The following is a 19,981-nucleotide window of genomic DNA, read 5'->3' as shown; positions in this document are numbered from 1 at the left end:
ACAAAGAGCAGCACATGCTGAGGGAGGTGTGGGGAGAGAGTGCCGGTTGTGAAGAGGCAGCAGATGGCCAGAAGGATTTAAAGAGAGGACTATAATAATTAGCCCCAGAAAAGAGCAGTAAGTAACCCAGAATAAACAGGAAGAGACTACAAGAGAGAGACAACAGACAGAAGGGAATGTAAGAAGAGTCCTGGAGAGAGATTTATCTGGGAAGCTGAAATGAGGTAATCAAGGAGTTGCTGAGTCTGATACCTGAAGACATTGGGTAACATCCCAGAGACTTAAAATTAAGAGAAAGGAATGAGAGTGTATGAAGATTAACAAAGAGAAGAGAACCCTTGGGACCCATGCAGAGGAGAACAGGACAAGCAACCAAGAAATTGAGAGTTCTCAGAGAGGGAACTAAATATATCTAAGATGTTAGTTATCTAAGACAGACATAATAGTTGTGCAGAAGAGTTATTTTGTTGAACCACAGACACGATATCGTCTTCATCTCTCAGAACTGTGTTTATTTCCATACCTTATCCATTAAGGTCATGGCAGGTAAGAAATAAAGGAAATTAACCAGTTCATATTAAAACAAGAGATGGTGATTTATTTTGCCAGTATAGATTAACTCTCACACAGAAGAACAAAACTAGTAGAATTCTCCCAGATTATTTTAATGTGTGTACACAACCATAGTCATCACATTTTTAAGAAACCCTGTGATTTTGGGGGTGAAATCTTGGTTTCCTCAGCACTAGTAAAACAATAACTTTACCTGAGAGATTTAAAGACAGAAACCAGACCAGAGGAGATCACAAGAATAAATGAGAATTGCAGTTTTTAAAGCTGAAGCTTTTTATTAATTAATTTATTTTTTGCAACTTCAAATCAAATTTGAGCTGCTTCTGACTTTATTTGAATAAGGTCACCCATCCCTTGGATTTATCTTGTTTACATAATCTGTCTACCCATTCTCTAACCCAGCATTATTTGGGGTTTTCAGTTTTGACCTTTATAGCAGGATTCTTCAATTGTGACTACTAAAACATCTGTGATAGCAAAATTCTGGCTTGGAGCTATCATGATTGAATGTCTCAGACAGTATAGGGAGGAATATGTACTCACTTAGAGATAGCTTGGGTACATTTATAACAATAACAATAATAGTAATAATATAAAGGAAAAGTATGTAACAGATTTATAAAAGGCTTTTTTAGCTTTTATTTTATATTTGACTTTGACAAGTTTTTCAAATTCACACAAAATACTGATTTTTTCAATTTTCAGGTACTTTTGTAAATGTACTTTTCAAGCTCCCCTTTTGATATTTATATTTTCATAACATTTTAAAATTACTGTTTGAATTGCCAACAATGAAAAATAGCTTAGCAGATTAAATTACCTCATTAAATTTTCCCTATACATTAGATCAGAGGTCGGAAACCCCTGCCATGCCTGCCAAGCATGGCACACAAGGCCATTTTGCTTGGCACACCACGCCAGCCCAGGGTCTATGCAGCTGCTGCCAGCAACAGAGCCTGGGCTGCTCCCAGCAGGTGGCTGGGATGCTGCAAACCTTGCTGCAAGCAGTCCAGGCTCCATGGCTGGCAGGAGCTACCTAGAGCCTGGACTGGCTGTAGTCAGGGGGCTGCAAACAGCTGCTCCGGGCTCCAGCATCAGCTCCATACTGGTGGGTGCACATGCGCCTTGAAGAGGATGGTGGGGGAAGGGCCTGAGGCCACACAACCCAGACCTCTCCCCCACTGCTGGCACAGAGATGATGACTGGGGTACGGAGCCCAGTGCAGGTGTTTATAGCCAGCCTCAGCTCTGGGCAGCTGCACCAGGAAGTGGGCAGGCCGCAAACAGCTGCACTGGATTCCACAGCCCCAGCATCAGCTCCAGGCTGGTGTCAACTTCAGGCACACCTCATATTGGACAGTGAGGATAGGGCCTTAGGCAACACAACCCTCCTTTTGTCTGCTCTGAGGTGTGTGTGCAGTCACCACCAGCCTGGAGCTGATGACAAGGCTGTGGAACTCGGTGCAGCTGTTTGCAGGCTGCCTGCTTCAGCTGCCTAAAGCCCAGGCTGGCTACAAACAGCTGTGCCAGGGTCTGGACCCCAGTCATCAGCTCTGTGCCAGCAGCAGGGGAGAGGCCGGGGTTGCACTACCTCAGGCCCCAGCCCCGCCATCCGCTCTGAGGCGTATGTACACCCACCGGTATGGAGCTGATGCTGGAACCCAAAGTAGCTGTTTGCAGCCTCCCAGCTGCAGCCAACCCAGGCTCTGGGTAGCTCCTGCCAACCACAGAGCCTCGGCTACTTGCAGCAGGACTTGCAGCTGAGCCCGCCTGACTAACACCCACTCTGAGCCCAGCCACTGCCCAGCCCCACCTCTGGGATCAGGCTGGCCTGTACAAACTGGCACAGGCTTAGCTGTGTGGGGTGGGTGGGTGGGTGGTTGGGCTGATGGGCAGGCTCCAAGCCAGGGCCCCGTCTAGCTGAGCTGCAGCCTAGGGACTGGCTCCCCAGGGAAGCACAGGGGCTCCAGCAGGCCTAGGGCATTGCTGAGTCAGACTTTGCCTGGTGACCCAGCAGCCTGGCTCTGTGTGCCTGTGTGTCTGATTCTGTGTGTTTGTCTGCCTCTGTCTGGTTTTGTGTGTCTGTGCATGCATACATGTGTCTGGTTCTGGAAGTGTGTGTTTGTGTGTCTGTTCTGGGTGTGTTCTGTGTTTGTGTATATGTGGCTCTGTGTGTGTGTGTGTGTGTGTGTGTGTGTGTCTGGTTCTCTCTCTGCTCTCTTGCCTTTTCTCTTATTTCTCTTTTTCTCTCTCTCTCATTGCAACATACTTAACAAAAAAGGAATACGCAACAACAAAGGCAACATTTATAATTATTAAATATACTAATATGCAGTGCAGACTGACATCTATCCCCCTCCCCCTCCCCGATCCTCATTTTGTTTTTCTGGCATGCCGGCACTCCAGCACCTTCCAAGCTAGACATTGTGGTTTTTCTAGCACTCTGGCCAAAAAAAATTGCCTACCCCTGCATTAGATAATTGAAGTGGTTGTATTCTGACATGTTTAGGAAACATAAATGAAATATGGAATTAGGAAAGGAAGGAAACCAGGGTTTCTCTGTGATGACAGTTTTCATGACTTAAATTTTCTTTTCATTCCAAAAGGGAACAAAATCCAAAGCTCTTGAAATTTCCTACAAAACAAATATATATCTAGTCAATTTCAAGTCTATGTCAGTAGTAGATATTTACATCAAAATTAATTATTTTTAAACAAAATCTTATTAAACGCTTAGCGTAAATAAAACTCATAATTTTAAATACATTCATTCCATCCCTTGGGACTGCCACTGACACCCATGTTAATTGGAAATTTGGGTGTAAAATGGATGTAAAATTTTGGAACTTTCCACTATCAATATTACAGAAGTTAGGCTATTATAAGGTCTATTTTTTTTTAAATTCCAGCTTTCTCTAAGAATTATTTTGTTCCAAAGATGACCAAGTGCACACAAGGACCCAGAAGTGGTGGGGTATTTTTGGGTTGTTTTTTGTTGTTTGCTTCTGTTTGTTTGTTTGGGTTTTTTTTCAGGGAACCATGAAGCACATTGGCCACACCATTTTGGAATGGAAGCCATTTGTAAATACATACATATAATTACTACCCAGTGAGAACTCAAGTCCCCAACCATATACAAATGTCTGTTCAATAGTCATGTGGGTACTGTAAGTAGGGATCTACTGAATTCACGGAGGAAGTGGAGGGCACCTTGGCTCCTTTAAACTTGCAGGTTACCTGCATGCTACTTCACCACAAATTGGTGGAGGGGCCACACCTGCAGCTTGCTCTTGATTGGTGGGGAGGTGAAAACTGCAGTAAATATGGCACCATTTTTGCCTTCTACTGGTGATTGGCTGAAGGGTCTGGGAAGCCCTAATGCTTGTTGCTGACTAGTGGGGAGGCAAAAATCATAGCACATTTAAAACCATGGTTTTTGCTTCCCTGCTAATCAGCAGGGAGTGGTGGAGGGGTGTTGCCAATCAAAGGTGAGGGAAGAGAGGCACATGGGGGAACATAAAACATTGAAGGAGTTGCCACACACCCCACTTCTGCTGTGAATTTGATAGATTTATAGACTCATAGATTGTAAGGCTGGAAGGGACCTCAGAAGATCATCAGGTCCAGCCCCCTGCACCCATCAGGAAGATAACTGGGGTCAGGTGACCCCAGCAAGGTGACTGTCTAGTCTCCTCTTGAAGATTTCCAGGATAGGTGATTGCACCACCTCTGGAGGGGGCTTGTTCCACAGTCTGATGGTGAAGAAGTTGGGTTTTTTTTCCGAATGTTGAGCCTGAATTGATCTTTCAGGAGTTTGTGGCCATTATTCTTGGTTTTTTTCTCGGGTGCCCTGGTGAATGGTAGTTCACCAAGCCGTTGATGTACTCCCCTAGTGTAGCAATAAGCTGATACCAGGTCCCCTCTCAGCCTTCTTTTCCTCAGGCTGAAGAGTCCCAGATTCCTCAGACTTTCCTCATATGGCTTGTTGTGTAAGACTCCGATCATATGGGTGGTTTTTCTTTGGCTTTTATCAAGTTTGTCCACATCATTGTTAAAGTGTGGTGTCCAGAACTATATGCAGGACTCCAGCTGTGGTCTTACCAGTGCTGAATAAAGTGGAAGAATCACCTCCTTGGTTTTCCTGGAGATGCATTAATTGATGCATGCCCTATTGGCTACAGCATTGCACTGGTGGCTCATATTCATACCGTGGTCTATAATTACCCCCTGGTCCCTTTCATTTGTGGTGCTAGTCAGTTTGGTGCCAAGTCTGTAGGTGTGTTGTGGGTTACTCATCCCAAGGTGGAGTGCTTTACATTTCTCAATGTTGAAGTTTATCAGATTCTGATTCACCCAACTTGCTAGCCTGTATAGGTCTGCCTGTATCTGTAGTCTATCTTGACGACACACTCCCCCATAACTTGTGTCATTCATGAACTTGGCCTGTGAGCTCTTCACCTCCACAGCCAAATTGTTAATAAAGATGTTGAAAAGTCCTGGACTGAGCACCAGCCTCTGAGGGACACCACTGCCCACTTCTCACCAGTATGATGCAGATCCATTCCCTATGACTCTCTGGGATCTATCCTGCAGCCAGTTTTTCACCCACCTGACTGTCTTGGAGATAAGCCTACTGTTCTCTAATTTTCTTGTGAGGACATTGTGGGATACCAGATCAAAAGCCTTTTGGAAGTCAAGGTATACAGTGTCAACCTGCTCCCTCATGTCCAGGTGGAAAGTTACCTGGTCGTAGATTCATAGATGCTAGGGTCAGAAGGTACCTCAACAGATCATTGAGTCCAAACCCCTGCCTAGGCAGGAAACAGAGCTGGAGTCAGATGACTCCAGCCAGATGCCTATCCAGCCTTCTCTTAAATACCCCCAAGGTAGGGTAGAGCACCACCTCTCATGGAAGCCCATTCCAAAATTTTGCCACCCTTACAATGAAAAAGTTTTTCCTGATATATAGCCTAAATATGCTTTCTGTTAGTTTGTGACCATTGTTCCTTGTTACCCCAAGAGGCACCCTGGTGAACAGAGCCTCTCTGATCCCTTGCTGCATTCCCCTAATGAATTTGTAGGCAGCCACAAGATCACCTCTCAGCCTTCTCTTGTGGAGGCTGAAGATGTCCAGGTCCCTCAGTCTCTCCTCATAGAGCTTGTCCTGTAAGACCCTAACCATACAAGTGGCCCTCCCCTGGACCCTCTCAAGTCTATCAACATCGTTCTTGAAGTACTGTGCCCAAAACTGGATACAGTACTCCAACTGTGGTCTGACCAATGCTGCATTGAGGGGAAGTGTCATCTCTTTGGTTCTGTTTGTCTTGAATCTGCTGATGCATGATAAAGTGTGGTTAGCTTTGCTGATGATTTCATCACACTGGCAACTCGTGCTTATTTTGGAGTCCACTATGACTCCAAGATCCCTTTCAGCTTCTGTGCTGCTGAGAGGGTCACTTCCCAGCCAGTCGGTGTGTTAGATATTTTTGCATCCTTGGTGCAGCATTCTGCATTTGTCCTTGTCGTACTGCATCCTATTGTGTACTGCCCACTTTTCTAACCTGTCCAGGTCTGCCTGCAATCATTCCTATGCTCCAGAGTGTGTACTTCACCCCACAATTTAGTATCATCTGCAAACTTGGACAGAGTACACTTCACACCCAAATCCAGGTCACCGATGAAGATATTGATAAGTGCAGGTCCAAGTACCGAACCCTGTGGGACACCACTACCCACATCCTTCCAGATTGATACCGCTCCATCTACTACCACTCTCTGGGTGTGACCACTAAGCTGATTTACCATCCATCAGACTGTGTAAACATCTATGTCACAGCCTCTTAATTTATTTATGAGAATGGGATGAGATACCATATCAAAGGCCTTGATAAAATCCAAGAACATGACATCCACTTCTACTCCTGTGTCTAAGCATTTTGTGACCCTGTCATAAAACAAAGTTGGTCAGCCAAGATCTGCCTGCTATGAATCCATGCTGGTTGCCCTGCAGCATTATTTTTTTCTCACTGGACTCTCACAGATATGGTCCTTCATAATCTTTTCAAAGACCTTTCCAAGGATGAAGGTGAGATTGACTGGCCTATCATTACTCAGATCCTCCTTTCTCCCCTTCTTGAAAATAGGGACCACATTGGCCCTTTTCTAGTCCTCTAGGACCTGACCAAAGTGCCATGAGCACTCAAACAGCCATGCCAGTAGTTCTACTATGACATCGGTAAATTCTTTCAGTATTATCAGATGCAGCTCATCTGGGTCTGCTGACTTAGAGACATCCAGTCCATCCAAGTGACTGCACCAAGTCAGCATCAACAGTTGGTGGGCTGGTGTCCCTCTGATGCCCATCTAAGAACCCATTAGGAAACTTATCTTTATACCTGTTCAGGAACACTGAGGAAAAAACTCATTGAATAGCTCAGCCTTGTACCCCCTGTCTGTCACTAATTGTTCCTTCTTGTTCGGTAGAGGTCCTATGCTGCCCTGCATCTTCCTTTTACTCCCTACATACATAAAAAAAAGACTTTTTGTTCTCTTTAATTTGTGCTGTCAGCCTCAGATCTGTAGTTGCTTTGGCCTTTATAACTGCCTCCCTGCAAGTGTGGGGCAAGAAAGTATACTCCTCCTTGGTAGCTTCCCCCTGGTTCCACTGCTTATATGCCTTTTTTTTTTTTTTAACCTTAGGCTCCCTTGGATTTCCCTGTTTAGCCAAGGAAATTTTTTGGCTCCCTTGCTCCTTTCCCTCATACTGAGATTGTCTCCCTCTGCTCCCAAAGGATTGCTTCCTTTAGGAACAACCACTCTTCCTGGACTCCCATCTCACCAATACTCCTATCCTGCAGTGCATCATTGACTAGACTCCAAAGCACACTAAAGTTATCCTTCCTAAAGTCAAGCACTTCAACTCTACTAGTTATCTTACCCACCCTGAACCATATGGTGAATTCATTTGATTGGCGGGCACTATCCCCAAGGTGACCACAAATCTGTAGTTCCCCTACCAGGTCATCCCTCATAGCCAACACCAAATCCAGTAAGGCATTCCCACTAGTGGGACCGTATACCTCCTGCATTAGGTGAGGGTCCTGTATGCAGGTTAAGAACCTGTATGAAAGGTTGGATTTGGCTGCTTCTCCCACCAGATGTCAAGGTAGTTTAGGTCACCCATGACAACCACATCCCTAGACTGTACAGCCTCTGAGAGATGCATCAAGAATTCCAAGTCTAGCTTTTCACTTTGGTGTGGTGGTCTGTAGCTGACCCCCACCACCAAGTCCCTTTCCCTTTGACCTCCATGTATCCTAACCCACAATGCCTCAGCTTTCTCCTCCTCTGATCCCATTTTGATAATGCTCCTTTACATAGAAAGCCACCCCACCCCCTTTCCTCCCTACTCTGTCCCTTTTGTACAACCTGTAGACCTCAATGTGTACTGCCCTGTCATGGATATGGTCCCACCATGTTTCCATTAGCCCAACTAAATCAAAGTTATTGTCTTCAGAGAGAAGTGTGATTTCTTCCTGCTTGTTCCCCATGCTCATAGTATTAGTATAGAGGCACTTGAGCCCTCTGAGTTCCTTTCGTACCCCCCCTATTCTGATGCCCCATGGGCTCCTTAGTACGTACCTGGGATGTACTGTTCCTGTCCCATTGATGGAGAATTATTCCTCTGTAGTTATGGTCCAGTTGTGTGAGGAGTCCCACCAGGTCTCTGTAATCCCTAAAAGATCATAATACACACTGGAGAGTAGGAGGGCTAGCTCCTCCTGCTTGTTCATCATGCTCTTGGAGTTAGTATATAGGCACCTCAGTCCTCCTACTGAGGCCCTTGTCTTCCTGTCCCTTAGCTCCCACAAAAGTGGATCTCTCAGTGTACCTATCTACAGGGCTTACTTGTATGTTGGTCCCTGGACATGTTTGAATTTGTGTATCCCCATCCCTCGGTAATCTTAGTTTAAAGCCCTGTCCAGAAAATCAGCCATCCTGGCCATGAACAGGGACTTACCTTTCCTTGTGATGTAGATCCCTTCCCAGGAGTCCTGTCTCCCTGAAGTGTGCACCATGGTCAAGGAATCTGAAGCCTTCTCAGTGGCACCAGGGTTGGAGTCAGCAGTTCACATCCTTGATGCAATCCTTCCCTTCTGGGACCCCAGCCTGCAACAGGAAGCACAGAAGAAAAGACTCCCTGGGCCCCCAACAGCTTGATCCCAACCCCCAGATCCCCATAGTCACTCATGACCCAAACTGGATTACTTCTGGTCATTTCATTAATTCACACATGGATGAGGACCATGGAGTAGTAGTCAGAGAGCCAGACAAGCCTGGGGATCCACTCTGCTAAATCTCAGATGCAAGCCACTTGGAGGCAGCAGACCTCATGAGCTAGGGGGTCCAGATGGCAGATTGGTCCCTCAGTGCCCTGCATGAGGGAATCCCCCCATGACCACCACCTTGCGCCTCCTCTTGGGGGTGGCAGGATGTTGCTTACCTTCTTCCTCTTATGGTGTCCTCATCAGAGCCTCCTCTTGTAGGGAGTGTACCTGTTGTGTAGGGCCAGAGGAGGAGCATTCCTGGCCCTGTATTTCCTGGAACATGACGTGACCGTCTTCCAGGTCACTCCAGGTGGGTCTTCTTGGTTAGCCATCACACTGGCCACCATCTCCATCTCTTTCTCTTCTTCCTTCTTCTGGAAAAGGGGTTGGCAGTAGTCATCAATGAAATCTTCATGGTCCCTGATGGTGTGCAGCTGATGTATCTTCTCCTTAAGCTCCTGCACCCAGCCCTCCAGAGACTTCACAAGGGGGTACACCCCACAAGTGTGGGTGCTCCCATGATCAGTTGCCAGCAGTCACAACGGGCACTTAGGTCCCTAACTATAATTCTTAAAATAATAATTACAATGTATTTAAGAATGTAGATAGAATGTATAAATGTAAAAACAATAGATAAGGATGTGTCTGTATTATAAAATAAATTACATTGACAGTCATTTCTTATTAATCAACCAAAAGATTATTCTCATTATCAATCCATTCTCAGAAGTCTTAAGGAGATCAAAGGGAATTGTGTGTGCACATGAATGCACACAATTACACATTGAACATCTCGCCTTGAGATACTATTTCAAGATTCATACCTAGATTATGAGTTGTGTGCAAACTTGATGGAACTGAGGCAGCAGGGTTGGAAAGCTCAGTTGGTACTGACTTCCATGAGGCTAGTCATATAGTTAAAATTAAACATTCATGTGTGTTGCTGAATTGGAGTTTTAAAACAGTCTGAGACTTATTCTTAAATAAACCCTCTAAGGACTCACCCACACATACAAGCTCCTGCACTTGCAGCAGCTCAAATAGAAGTGGTGCAAATCTGAGCCTGGTCTTTTTGCCTCAGCACATGTGTTCAGACATGCACTTTGTTGTGGATCAAATTGTGCCACTTGGGGCAAAATAACCATGCCTGGCTCCTCCCAGATCTTCAGCCAGCACCTGTGCTGTCCCCAGCAGTATAAAAGGCTGCCCTGGCAAGTAGCTCAGGCCTACTAGCTCTCAGGAGCTTCTGGGGCCCAGTCAATTGATACCTGGGGACACTATCCCTTGTGCCAGCTGGACTGCTGAAGCAGCCCTGAGATTTCCCTGCACCCTCTACCAACTGCAGCAGTCTGGCTGTGAGGGATGCTGCCTGGCTGTGACCTGCTATGCACCTTCCAAACTCGGATGGGGAATGCAGAGCCAGTAGAGGCATCTGCCCCTCTGGGCCAGCTGCCAGTGGACTGCAGTTGCAGGGCTGGCCTTTGTGCAGCACTACTGCCATTTGTGCCTCCTGCCCAGCCATCTGGGCAGCTATCGCCTGGAGGATGTTCCGGGTGTGGTGTCCTGCTTTGAACTATCAAAGCATGTTCTTCTGGCCCTGTTTGGCCAGGAGGTCAGCCACAGCCAGATGGGTCCAAGGTGCCAGCTCTGAGCAGGCAGGGTACTGCCACTGGCCTCCCTAGCAGGAATTCTGGTGTTCCCTACTGGCAGCCCCAGCAGGGGTCAGGGAAATCGGGGTGGGGGCTGGCAGGGGGAAAGGGGGCTGGGGGAGTGGGAAGGGCCATCGGGGGTCCTCCCCACAGTCCCTTCCCCCCACCTCCAGCCCTCTGAACCCTTACTCACTGGCACCGGAGCCTTGGTGCTGAAACACGCAGCTGGCCAGGGTGAGGGGCAGCCATAGAGATGCTCTGGCAGCCAGAGCATCTCTTTGGAAGACCCAGACTCTGGCTCCCAGACCATGCCCTGCCCCACTTTTTTATACTTTGGGTTTTTTTAGATCAGGGGTCTAATTGTCTCCCTGCGCTACAAACTTGCAGGGTGGGGAACATTTTTTTGTTCCCGCACATGCCTATTTCCCCGCCTCAAAGGGATTTGAGGTGGGGCAAGAGGCATTTGCACGCTTGTGTGGACGTGCCCTAAGGGGCTGTTCTACCTTCATAGTCTCTTTTCACTAACAGAATTGCAGAAGGATCTTCTCCTTTGTGGTTGCTTTCCATCTGTCTCAATCACATTAATCACACAAGGGAGGGGAGAAAAAGGAAACTGTCCCTGCACTTGTTAAATTTATACAAATATTACTTTTTCAATTTGAAATCTTCAACAGTCTTTAAAAATGTATTTTCACAGTAGCCTTGTAGTACACCTAAATGTTAAAGTCTGCCAGGCTAGTATTATAGATAGTCTTTCTAGCCTCTACAATCAAAAGAAAACTCTGTATTCCTTATCTTTCATGTGAATACCTTGGGAAAGCTGCAAAAATCATGTATCCAGTGTTCCTTAACAGGAAGAGCACCTGGCTTTGTGGTTTTGCTCCTGTTTTAATATGCTGGTGCTGTGCCCATGTTAACATTCCTTTTTTTCACCTGCTTTCTACCCAGTGTGTGAAAAGGAAGATTTTCTTTTTAAAAAAAATACATTGTAGAGCTTATTTACCTTTTCAGCCTGGGGACTTCGGTTCACATCTGAAGTGCTGCTAAGACTGAACAAAATGTGATGAATTTTAATACTGTTTTTGATAAAATGTTTCAAACTAGCTGCAGATAATTCCAGACCTTGGTAGATATTTAACATGGCTAGAAAAATAAGTACTTTTTATTATGGGATGCACTGTGTGAAAATGCTTGTTTGCATTGAATCATTGCCCCAACTGGTTAAGAAGGATAGCCTAGGTGATATGATGAAGGGATAAGAGGAAGCTGAAGTTGAAAGTCTGTTCCTCTGGGTCCATAAAAGTATCTTTGTGAGTTACTCTTTGATGTGCATATCAGGCAAGACTCCTTCCCTGGTGGTGTCAGATAGCAGAATGGCAGGGGGGTATAGAAATCTTTCTTGTTGTTCAGCAATGAAGTTTAAATCCAAAATTGGCTAGAATTCAGTATCTTCCAGGATTCAATTTCCCTGAACCTGAGGAAGGACGTGTGTGCCCAAAATCTTACTGAAAATGATACCTTTTTGCATTTTCTTAGTTCGTCTAATAAAAGGCATCATCTCTGAACCACGAGTTGTAGAGTTTTGCATTTCTTTTTGTCTCAGACAAACATAGCTACCAAGGGTTGTGTGAAGCAGGCTCTATTCAATTTAGATTTTGCCCAAATTGGGGACAATGATTTGATTTGTTGATTCAGATCACTGTCCTGATTCAGTTCAGGTGAATCTGAAGATTCGATGCTGATTCTCCAAATCAGGGGTTTGGACATAGACACAGCTTGAAAAGTTTTTTCTACATACCTTGAGGTAGCAGGCATGGCTCGTGATTGCTGCAATGCTGGGGTACATGGAGCATCCCACATCAGTGCGGGGATGGGTGGGGGTCCTCCACATGCTTGGCAGCAAACCCAGAACTGGACCAGAACTGCTTCTGGTCCACTTCTGGGTCTGCTACTGATCGTACTGGTGAGCCCTCCATGCTTCTATGGGACATTCCATACTCCCCAGCATCACAGCATTCATGAGCCCTTGCTACCTAGGGGTATGTAGAAAAAGCATTTAAAGCTGTCTCTGTGTCTGAATCTCTGAATCTTTCTGAATCTCTCCAGATTGATTCAGAGGGTTCTGATTTGATTCAGAGACATTAAAGGTTCCTCTGATTCAATTCTGATTTGGATATTTGGCCACCAGATCAGGCCGAACCTACACCGAATTGAATCAGGGACCAAAGCTTTGCACAGTACTACCAAATACATCCCTTAATCTGTCCTGTACCTTATTTCTTCTTTAGTAAATGTGAACAAGTCAAATATTGCTCTCAAGTGCATGGTACCACATGCTGTAGTGTAACGGCACTGATCTAAATCCATTTGCTATAAATGGGAGTATTTTTGCTACTTATAATGCAATTTGGATCAAAGTCTTATTGCAATTGTTTATCAAGAAGCTCAAGGCTTTCATTTTGTACACACTTTAGGCTTTTTTAAAACTAGAGTCTGATTTCCTGTAAAACCTGCACTGGAAAAAGGCTTTTTCATAAAAGGCTTTTACAATTTTCAGCTTAAAAAAGAAAACAAACAAACAAACAACCCCCCCCCACCCAAAAAAACCCTTAGCTATGTTCTATTTTGAATTTTATGTTTTATCTTTAATTTCCCACTTCTTGATACTTTTGTGGTTTAAGGCATATAGGAATTCAGAGACAAGTGCAGCCTTTTGGTTCCTACTGAACCTAAAGGATTTTGTGTTCAATTTACTTCATTTTAAAAAGAAGCCCCTGTCATTACATAAATTACTATAATATTTTCATGAACTCAAACATACAAATGACCACAATATACTTCTAGAAATGTTATTTGTTGTGAGAATGTGGTATCATCTGACTACAGAGTTCAAGAGCCAGCAAAATGGTTATTGTAAGACACTGATGTTTTTGGTTGATCAGATAACTGTTGAAAGAATCCTCTGTGTAATTACTGCTCAGTGTATATTGTAAGTGCTCTAACTGTTGCTTGAAACCATTATGATCCAGCAAAATCTTTTCAAGCTTCATGTACAAAGTGTCTATGTTGCATCATTAAACAATGGAGGGAGAGATTTAAGCAGGAATACCATGGTGCTAACTTTGGGCTTAGTTTCTATTACTTGGCATAGTACCTGGCAAAAGCTGTTCCTGGTCTTCTTTTTATTTCATTTTTTTAATTATGTTTTTTCTCCAAACTGTCTTCACAGCATTGTCTGTCTAGTGAGGAATCTAAGCAAGTATTAACAAAGTGAAGCTAACCAAAATTGAACAAACTATTAGCAATAGTTTAAAATGTCCTTTGTTATACCCTAATGAATATAATTCACAACCTCTGCTTGGAAAATAGTGATTCTCTTATTACTTATAGGCAACAAATCCCTAACTTGAAATAAAAAAAGATTATCAAGGTGATTGTTAATTTACGCATTTATTTGCGGTCTCATGTATTCTGGGAAACATGGAAATACTTAATATAAAATTTTATATTGCCACCTACCACTGCAGTATCTAAGCATCTTCTGTGTAAACCAGACTGCTGATAATAATGTCCTTAATGGACTTCATGAGTGTGTCCAGATGAGCATGGACATTTGTTTCCCAGGGGACAAGTAGTGATGACACACCTTGTACCACCACTACTTGTCCCCAGGGAGCGCCTGTGCCATGTGTGCTTTGGTGCATTGCAAGTTGCCCCAGTTTGAGTAGGGGAGGCTGGAGCCACAACTGGATTGGCCTCAGTAGCCTTACCTAGGGTTCTGGGGGCCCCCTGGGGCTGCAACAGCAGCAATTCTGCCATGCAGAGCCTCACTGGCAGCCACAGTGTGGCTCTGGGTGGCTTGGCTCTGCTTTTGAGTGGTGCATGATGACTGTGCATGTGCCACCTTCCTTCCCTCTGCCTTTTTTTTTCTGATATACAAGGGAGGTCAAAAAAACCTGTGGGAAAAAAAGCAGAGTAGTGCATACACTGGTAGTGCACTCTTGCAACACAAAGAACATTGAGATGGGTGGTATGTGGTACCACAGATATGTTTGTGGCACTGCATACTGCATGGCTGCATTCATCTGGACACAGCCCATGAGTCTCTGGGTATTCTGCCATTTTAGCCTATAGCATGGCCTACTCTGAGAAAGAAAAGATGGACATGTAGAAGAAAGTTGAAACCATGTTTCTCTAGTCTGTGAATCTGGAAATACAAAAGATATATCCAGTGAAGTGCCATTTTAAAATATATACTATATGTTAAAATATGTAAATGCATTTTAAATTTAAATGCATGGTATTTGAGGGCAAATAAAAGGTTTGTAAAGACAAGACAACTTTATTTGGACCAGCAAAGTCTTACGGTGCTCGTTGGTAAAGATCAGAGATGGGTTAAGATCAATATTGAAACCATGGGTTGAATCTACAACAGAAAATTCTAATAGGATATGAAAAAACCTGCATCTCATGGATTTTTTTTCAATGAAGCATCTTTATTTTTCATGAGTTACAGTCCTGTCTTGCACTGAAAAGTGCAGATTCTAAAAATGATACTGTGGGGCTTCATATTTTTCTCTCGCTGAAAAAAGCATCAGTGATGAGAAGCTGAATTCAGAATATTTATTTGAAAAAGGAAAATGCCTTTACTTGTAGTATTTAGGAGACCAGAAAATTTAGCCTAGGATCTTATAAATGAGGTTGATTTTTTTTCTTTTTCTACCTATCAGCAGCACTAAAGGTTTTGCAGGCCAAATTAGAAAAGCAGATATGAAGTCAAATGTAGCAGCATAATAAAAGAAAACAGAAAGGAGTTTTCACTGTGGGAAGAACTTTAAGGACTTATCCAGTAATTTAGAGGTAGTAATCACTTTCAGCTCTGAGAAAGTCTTTGGGTTTTGTGACTGATCATCATCTCTGCAAATGAGGCCATTAATTAATTAAACCAGATACAAAAAGTGAAGAGGACTTTTTACTAGATGGTGGACTTGCTCTTGAACGCATATGGCTATAAGCATTAAAATGCAATTAGATGAGTGACAGGCAGCTAGATGGAAGGGAGGCAGAACAGAAAGAATTAGTTTACAGAATCTGAAGCTGAGTGATGCTTGCCCATAAGTAACATCCTTAGTAGACATTACATGTCACTTTTTAGAGGAAAACCCATGTTTTTATATGCATAAACATAGTACCTAGTACATTGGGTCTCTGGTCATTGCTGTTAAACATGCATATTAATTATAGCAGTTATGATAATAGGTGTTCTAATTAAGTGAAGAGAAAATGACATGGTGCACAATGTATTCTATAGCAGAAGAGATAAGGGCAAGAAGAAAAAGTCTCTGAAAAGGAAAAGTTATAAACATGTGCTTCACAGAGTGTGAAGAATAATGGAAACAGTAGGTGTATATACATGGGCTATTATGGCAAAGTGATAAACTCCAGTGCTTGTCGCACCTCTGTTTATTGCTCCTGTGTGCTGCATTTACATGTGTACCTGTAACCACATGTTGATCTGGGTCACAGCAACCTGCCATAAACCTGTCATGTAGAGTCACCCACAGAGTACTTCCTGAGTTTTCACAGAGAACTTCAGTAATTTCAAAACTGCACTAAGATTATTAAGGGAGAGAAGAGAGGGAGGAGGAAAGAAATAGGTCAGTTGCCACCTAAGAAGGACCATGTACTGAGTTTTAGTGGGTCAGATCAATATCTACCCAAAGAACCAGCCTGTTCAAAGTAAAAAAAAAAATACAAGGGGGAAGTGGAAGAGGATTTTGCTGAGTATATTGGTCAGAAGGTTTAAAGAACTCTTTTTTCCCTTTGTCTTTGTGTCAAATTCAAATGTAAGCTACTTTGATGTAAACAATTGAGCTCCTTCAGATTTACAGGAATGTAAATAAAATCTGTATTCTAGTCATTATTACAATAGTAACATTATTTCTTCAGGTGTTCAAATATAGTAGTTTGTGTTGAGCTGGTCAAAGGATTTTCAGTAAGACTTTTATGTTCAAAAATGTAATTCTGTTCAAACCAAAATGTTTCTTAGAAACATATACATTTGGCCAAAAGTATCCTTGGATATGTGATATGCTGAGACTCTATCATACTTTGGTTAGACCACTGGCCTGAAAAGTCCTAGGGCCAATCTGAGATTTTGTACTCTAGAGCACTGTAAATCAAACCAAGATGCGTTTCAGTCATGGCTGTCTTACATACCAGCCAGAGTCCTAACAATTGAACTATAGTGTTTCTAGTTTTATTCAAAAAAAAAATCTTTTTTTTTCAGTGCTATAACAAAGACAATGCTTGTTTTGGGGTATTTATTTTAAATATTAAAGTGTTTCATACAATAGAACTGTTTTAGTTTTCTAGCCAGCCCTAACTGTATGTCACCATGGAGTTACATTGATTTATATCAACTGAAGATCTGGTTCACTTTATCTTTTTTAGGTCTCTCATCAATATTCATCTACTTTATATTTTTCCTTCATTTCTTATCCTTCCTTTCTCTAAACTGTCTAATTTAATTATTTCTTCCTCACAAACTTACTACTTTTATGCCCTTACCTCAAATTGTTTTCAGTAGGTTTGTTGCCTTTGCTGTTACCTGCAGTTGAAATCATTAATGAATCTCATGAGTACTCAAAAACAGATATAGCAACATCATTTCTGCCTTGTTGTTCTTACTGTTCTGTGAAACTGAAATTTATACAGGGTTTAATTACATTTATATCATACATTCTGTTTTAAGAGAACCGATATTTACAGAGGGATTGGACAAATATCATTACACTTAAATAAAGACCCCCTGCAATGTCCTTTCAGTGTTGCTGATAAGAATGAAGAATGCATGAGTTCTTTTGTTAACTTTCATTATTACTTGATTTCACTATTACTGTGATTTCCAACCTAACAGAACCTGTCTTTCAAAATAAAAAACAAACTATCATGTTCATGTTATTTATTATATATATGTATTTTTATTTCCACAGTTTCAAAATAATAAAAACAAAGATTCCTTCTATATAGACCAATTAATATACAAGGTAAAGGGAAATTCAAGATAAATGTTCTTTTACGGAGACAATTTTGCTAAGATCAGTGTAGAAATATATTATTGTATATTTAGACACTTTTCTGCCTGTATATCATAGTTACTCTTATATTTTGTCCATTATTCTTTATTAGCAAGATAACTGGTATATGTTGTGTTTTGTTTTCAGTTGTCATCTGTTTCTAATATTCAACCTCTTTCTAAACTGCTTTGGCTGTGACACTCTCTTTGTCACTGTTGAAAGGGAGAGAGTTCTGTTTTGGGATTTTTCTCAAAAGTCTTGACTTGAATAATCGTGTTATAAAGAATATACAAATGATTAATTTTGGATAAATCTGAAAGGAACTCCTGAGTGGGTCAATAATTGACAAAAGTTAATCAAGAAGGGATAGTCCTGAAGTTAGTTTCATAGTTGGTAGGGTCAGAAAGGACCTGAGCAGATCATAAAGTCTGACCCCCTGCCATGGCAGGAAAAATTACTGGGGTCAAAAGACCCCAGCAAGGTGTTCGTCTAGCCTCCTCTTAAAGACCTCCACAGTAGGAGCCAGCACCACTTCGCTTGGAATTTGGTTCCAGATCCTAGCCACCCTGACAGTGAAGTAGCACCTCCTAATGTCTAGTCTGAATCTACCCTCTGCCAGCTTCTGACCATTATTTCTAGTCACTCTTGGTAGTGCTTAGGGGAACAGGGACTCCTCCAATGCCTGCTGGTCCCCTCTGACTAGTTTGTAACAGCCCTCTAGATCCTCCCTCAGCCTTCTCCTGTGGAGGCTGAACAGGTTCAGGTCCCTTAGCCTCTCCTCGTAGGGCCTGCCCTGCTGTCCCCTGATCATGTGAGTGGCCCTCCTTTGGACCCTCTCCATCTTGTCTACATCCCTCTTGAAGTGTGGCGCCCAGAACTGGACACAGTACTCCAACTGAGGCCTGACCAGTGTCGCATAGAGGGGGAGGATCACCTCCCTGGATCTGCTTGAGATGCATCTGTGGATGCATGACAAGGTGCGGTTGGCCTTCCTGACTGCATCCCCACACTGCCAGCCCATATTCATCTTGGCATCAATGAAGATTCCAAGATCCTTTTCTGCCTCTGCACTGATGAGAAGGGAGTTCCCCAGCCTGCAGGTATGTTGCTGGTTCTTCCTCCCCTGATGCAGCACCCGGCACTTCTTAGTGTTGAAACCCATCCTGTTCTCATCCGCCCACCCCTGTAACCTCTCTAGGTCTGACTGCAACCTATTCCTCCCGTCTAGCGTGCCCACATGCCCCCACATCTTAGTGGCGTCAGCAAATTTGAACATGGTGCTTTTTACCCCCTCGTTCAAGTCACTGATGAACATGTTGAACTGTGCAGGCCTGAGGACCAAGCCCTGCAGAACCCCACTGCCCACATCCCTCCAGGCCAAAAACGACCCATCCACCACCACTCTCTGGGTGCAGCCCTCCAACCAGTTAGTGACCCATTTGACTATGTAGGTGTTGATGCCACAGTCCCCTAGTTTTTTAATGAGAATGGGGTGAGAGACAGTGTCAAAGGCCTTCCTAAAGTCCAGAAAGACTACGTCCACTGTTACCCCTGCATCTAAGGATTTTGTGACCTAGTCATAGAAGGCCACCAGGTTGGTCTGACAGGACCTGCCTCTAATGAACCCATGTTGGTTGCCCCTAAGCATAATCTCCCCCACTGGCCCCTCGTGGACATGTGCCAAAATAATTCTCTCAAAAAGCTTACCCAGGATCAAGGTAAGACTAACTGGCCTATAGTTTCCTGGGTCCTCCTTCCTCCCTTTTTTGAAGATGGGAACCACGTTGGCCCTCTTCCATTCCTCTGGCACCACACCAGAGCACCATCAGTGCTCATAAAGCCATGCCAGGTGTCCCGCATAGACCTCAGCTAATTCCCTCAGCACTGTGATGTGGAGATCATCAGGACCAGCTGATTTAAATATGTCCAGTCCCTCCAGAAGTTCCCTGACTAGATCCTTACTGACCCTTGGCCTTTGTGCACCTTCCCTGGGGCCTGAGGGGATCCCAATGGGGGGTCTGATCCAGTCCCTGCTCAGGAAAATGGAAGGAAAGAAGTTGTTAAATAGATTAACTTTCTCGTCTGGTGTGATGACCAGATTTCCTAGCATGTCTTGCAGGGGTCCTGTGTTACCCGGTACCTTCTTTTTGCCCCCTATGTATTTAAAAAAGGACTTCTTGTTGTCCTTCATCCAGGTAGTTACTCCCAGTTCCATCTCCACCTTGGCCTTCCTGACCACCCCCCTGCATCCTCGAGCAACTGCAGTATAGTCGTCCCTGGTGATGGCCCCTCCCTTCCATTGGTTATATGCCACCCTTTTAGCTAGGAGATGTTTCCGGATGCTTTTGGCGAGC

The sequence above is a fragment of the Crocodylus siamensis genome, chromosome 7 (assembly GCF_052110815.1).
Source record: "Crocodylus siamensis isolate JL-2025a chromosome 7, ASM5211081v1, whole genome shotgun sequence".
Classification (NCBI taxonomy): Eukaryota; Metazoa; Chordata; order Crocodylia; family Crocodylidae; genus Crocodylus; species Crocodylus siamensis.
Note: the sequence above shows the minus strand (reverse complement) of the source record.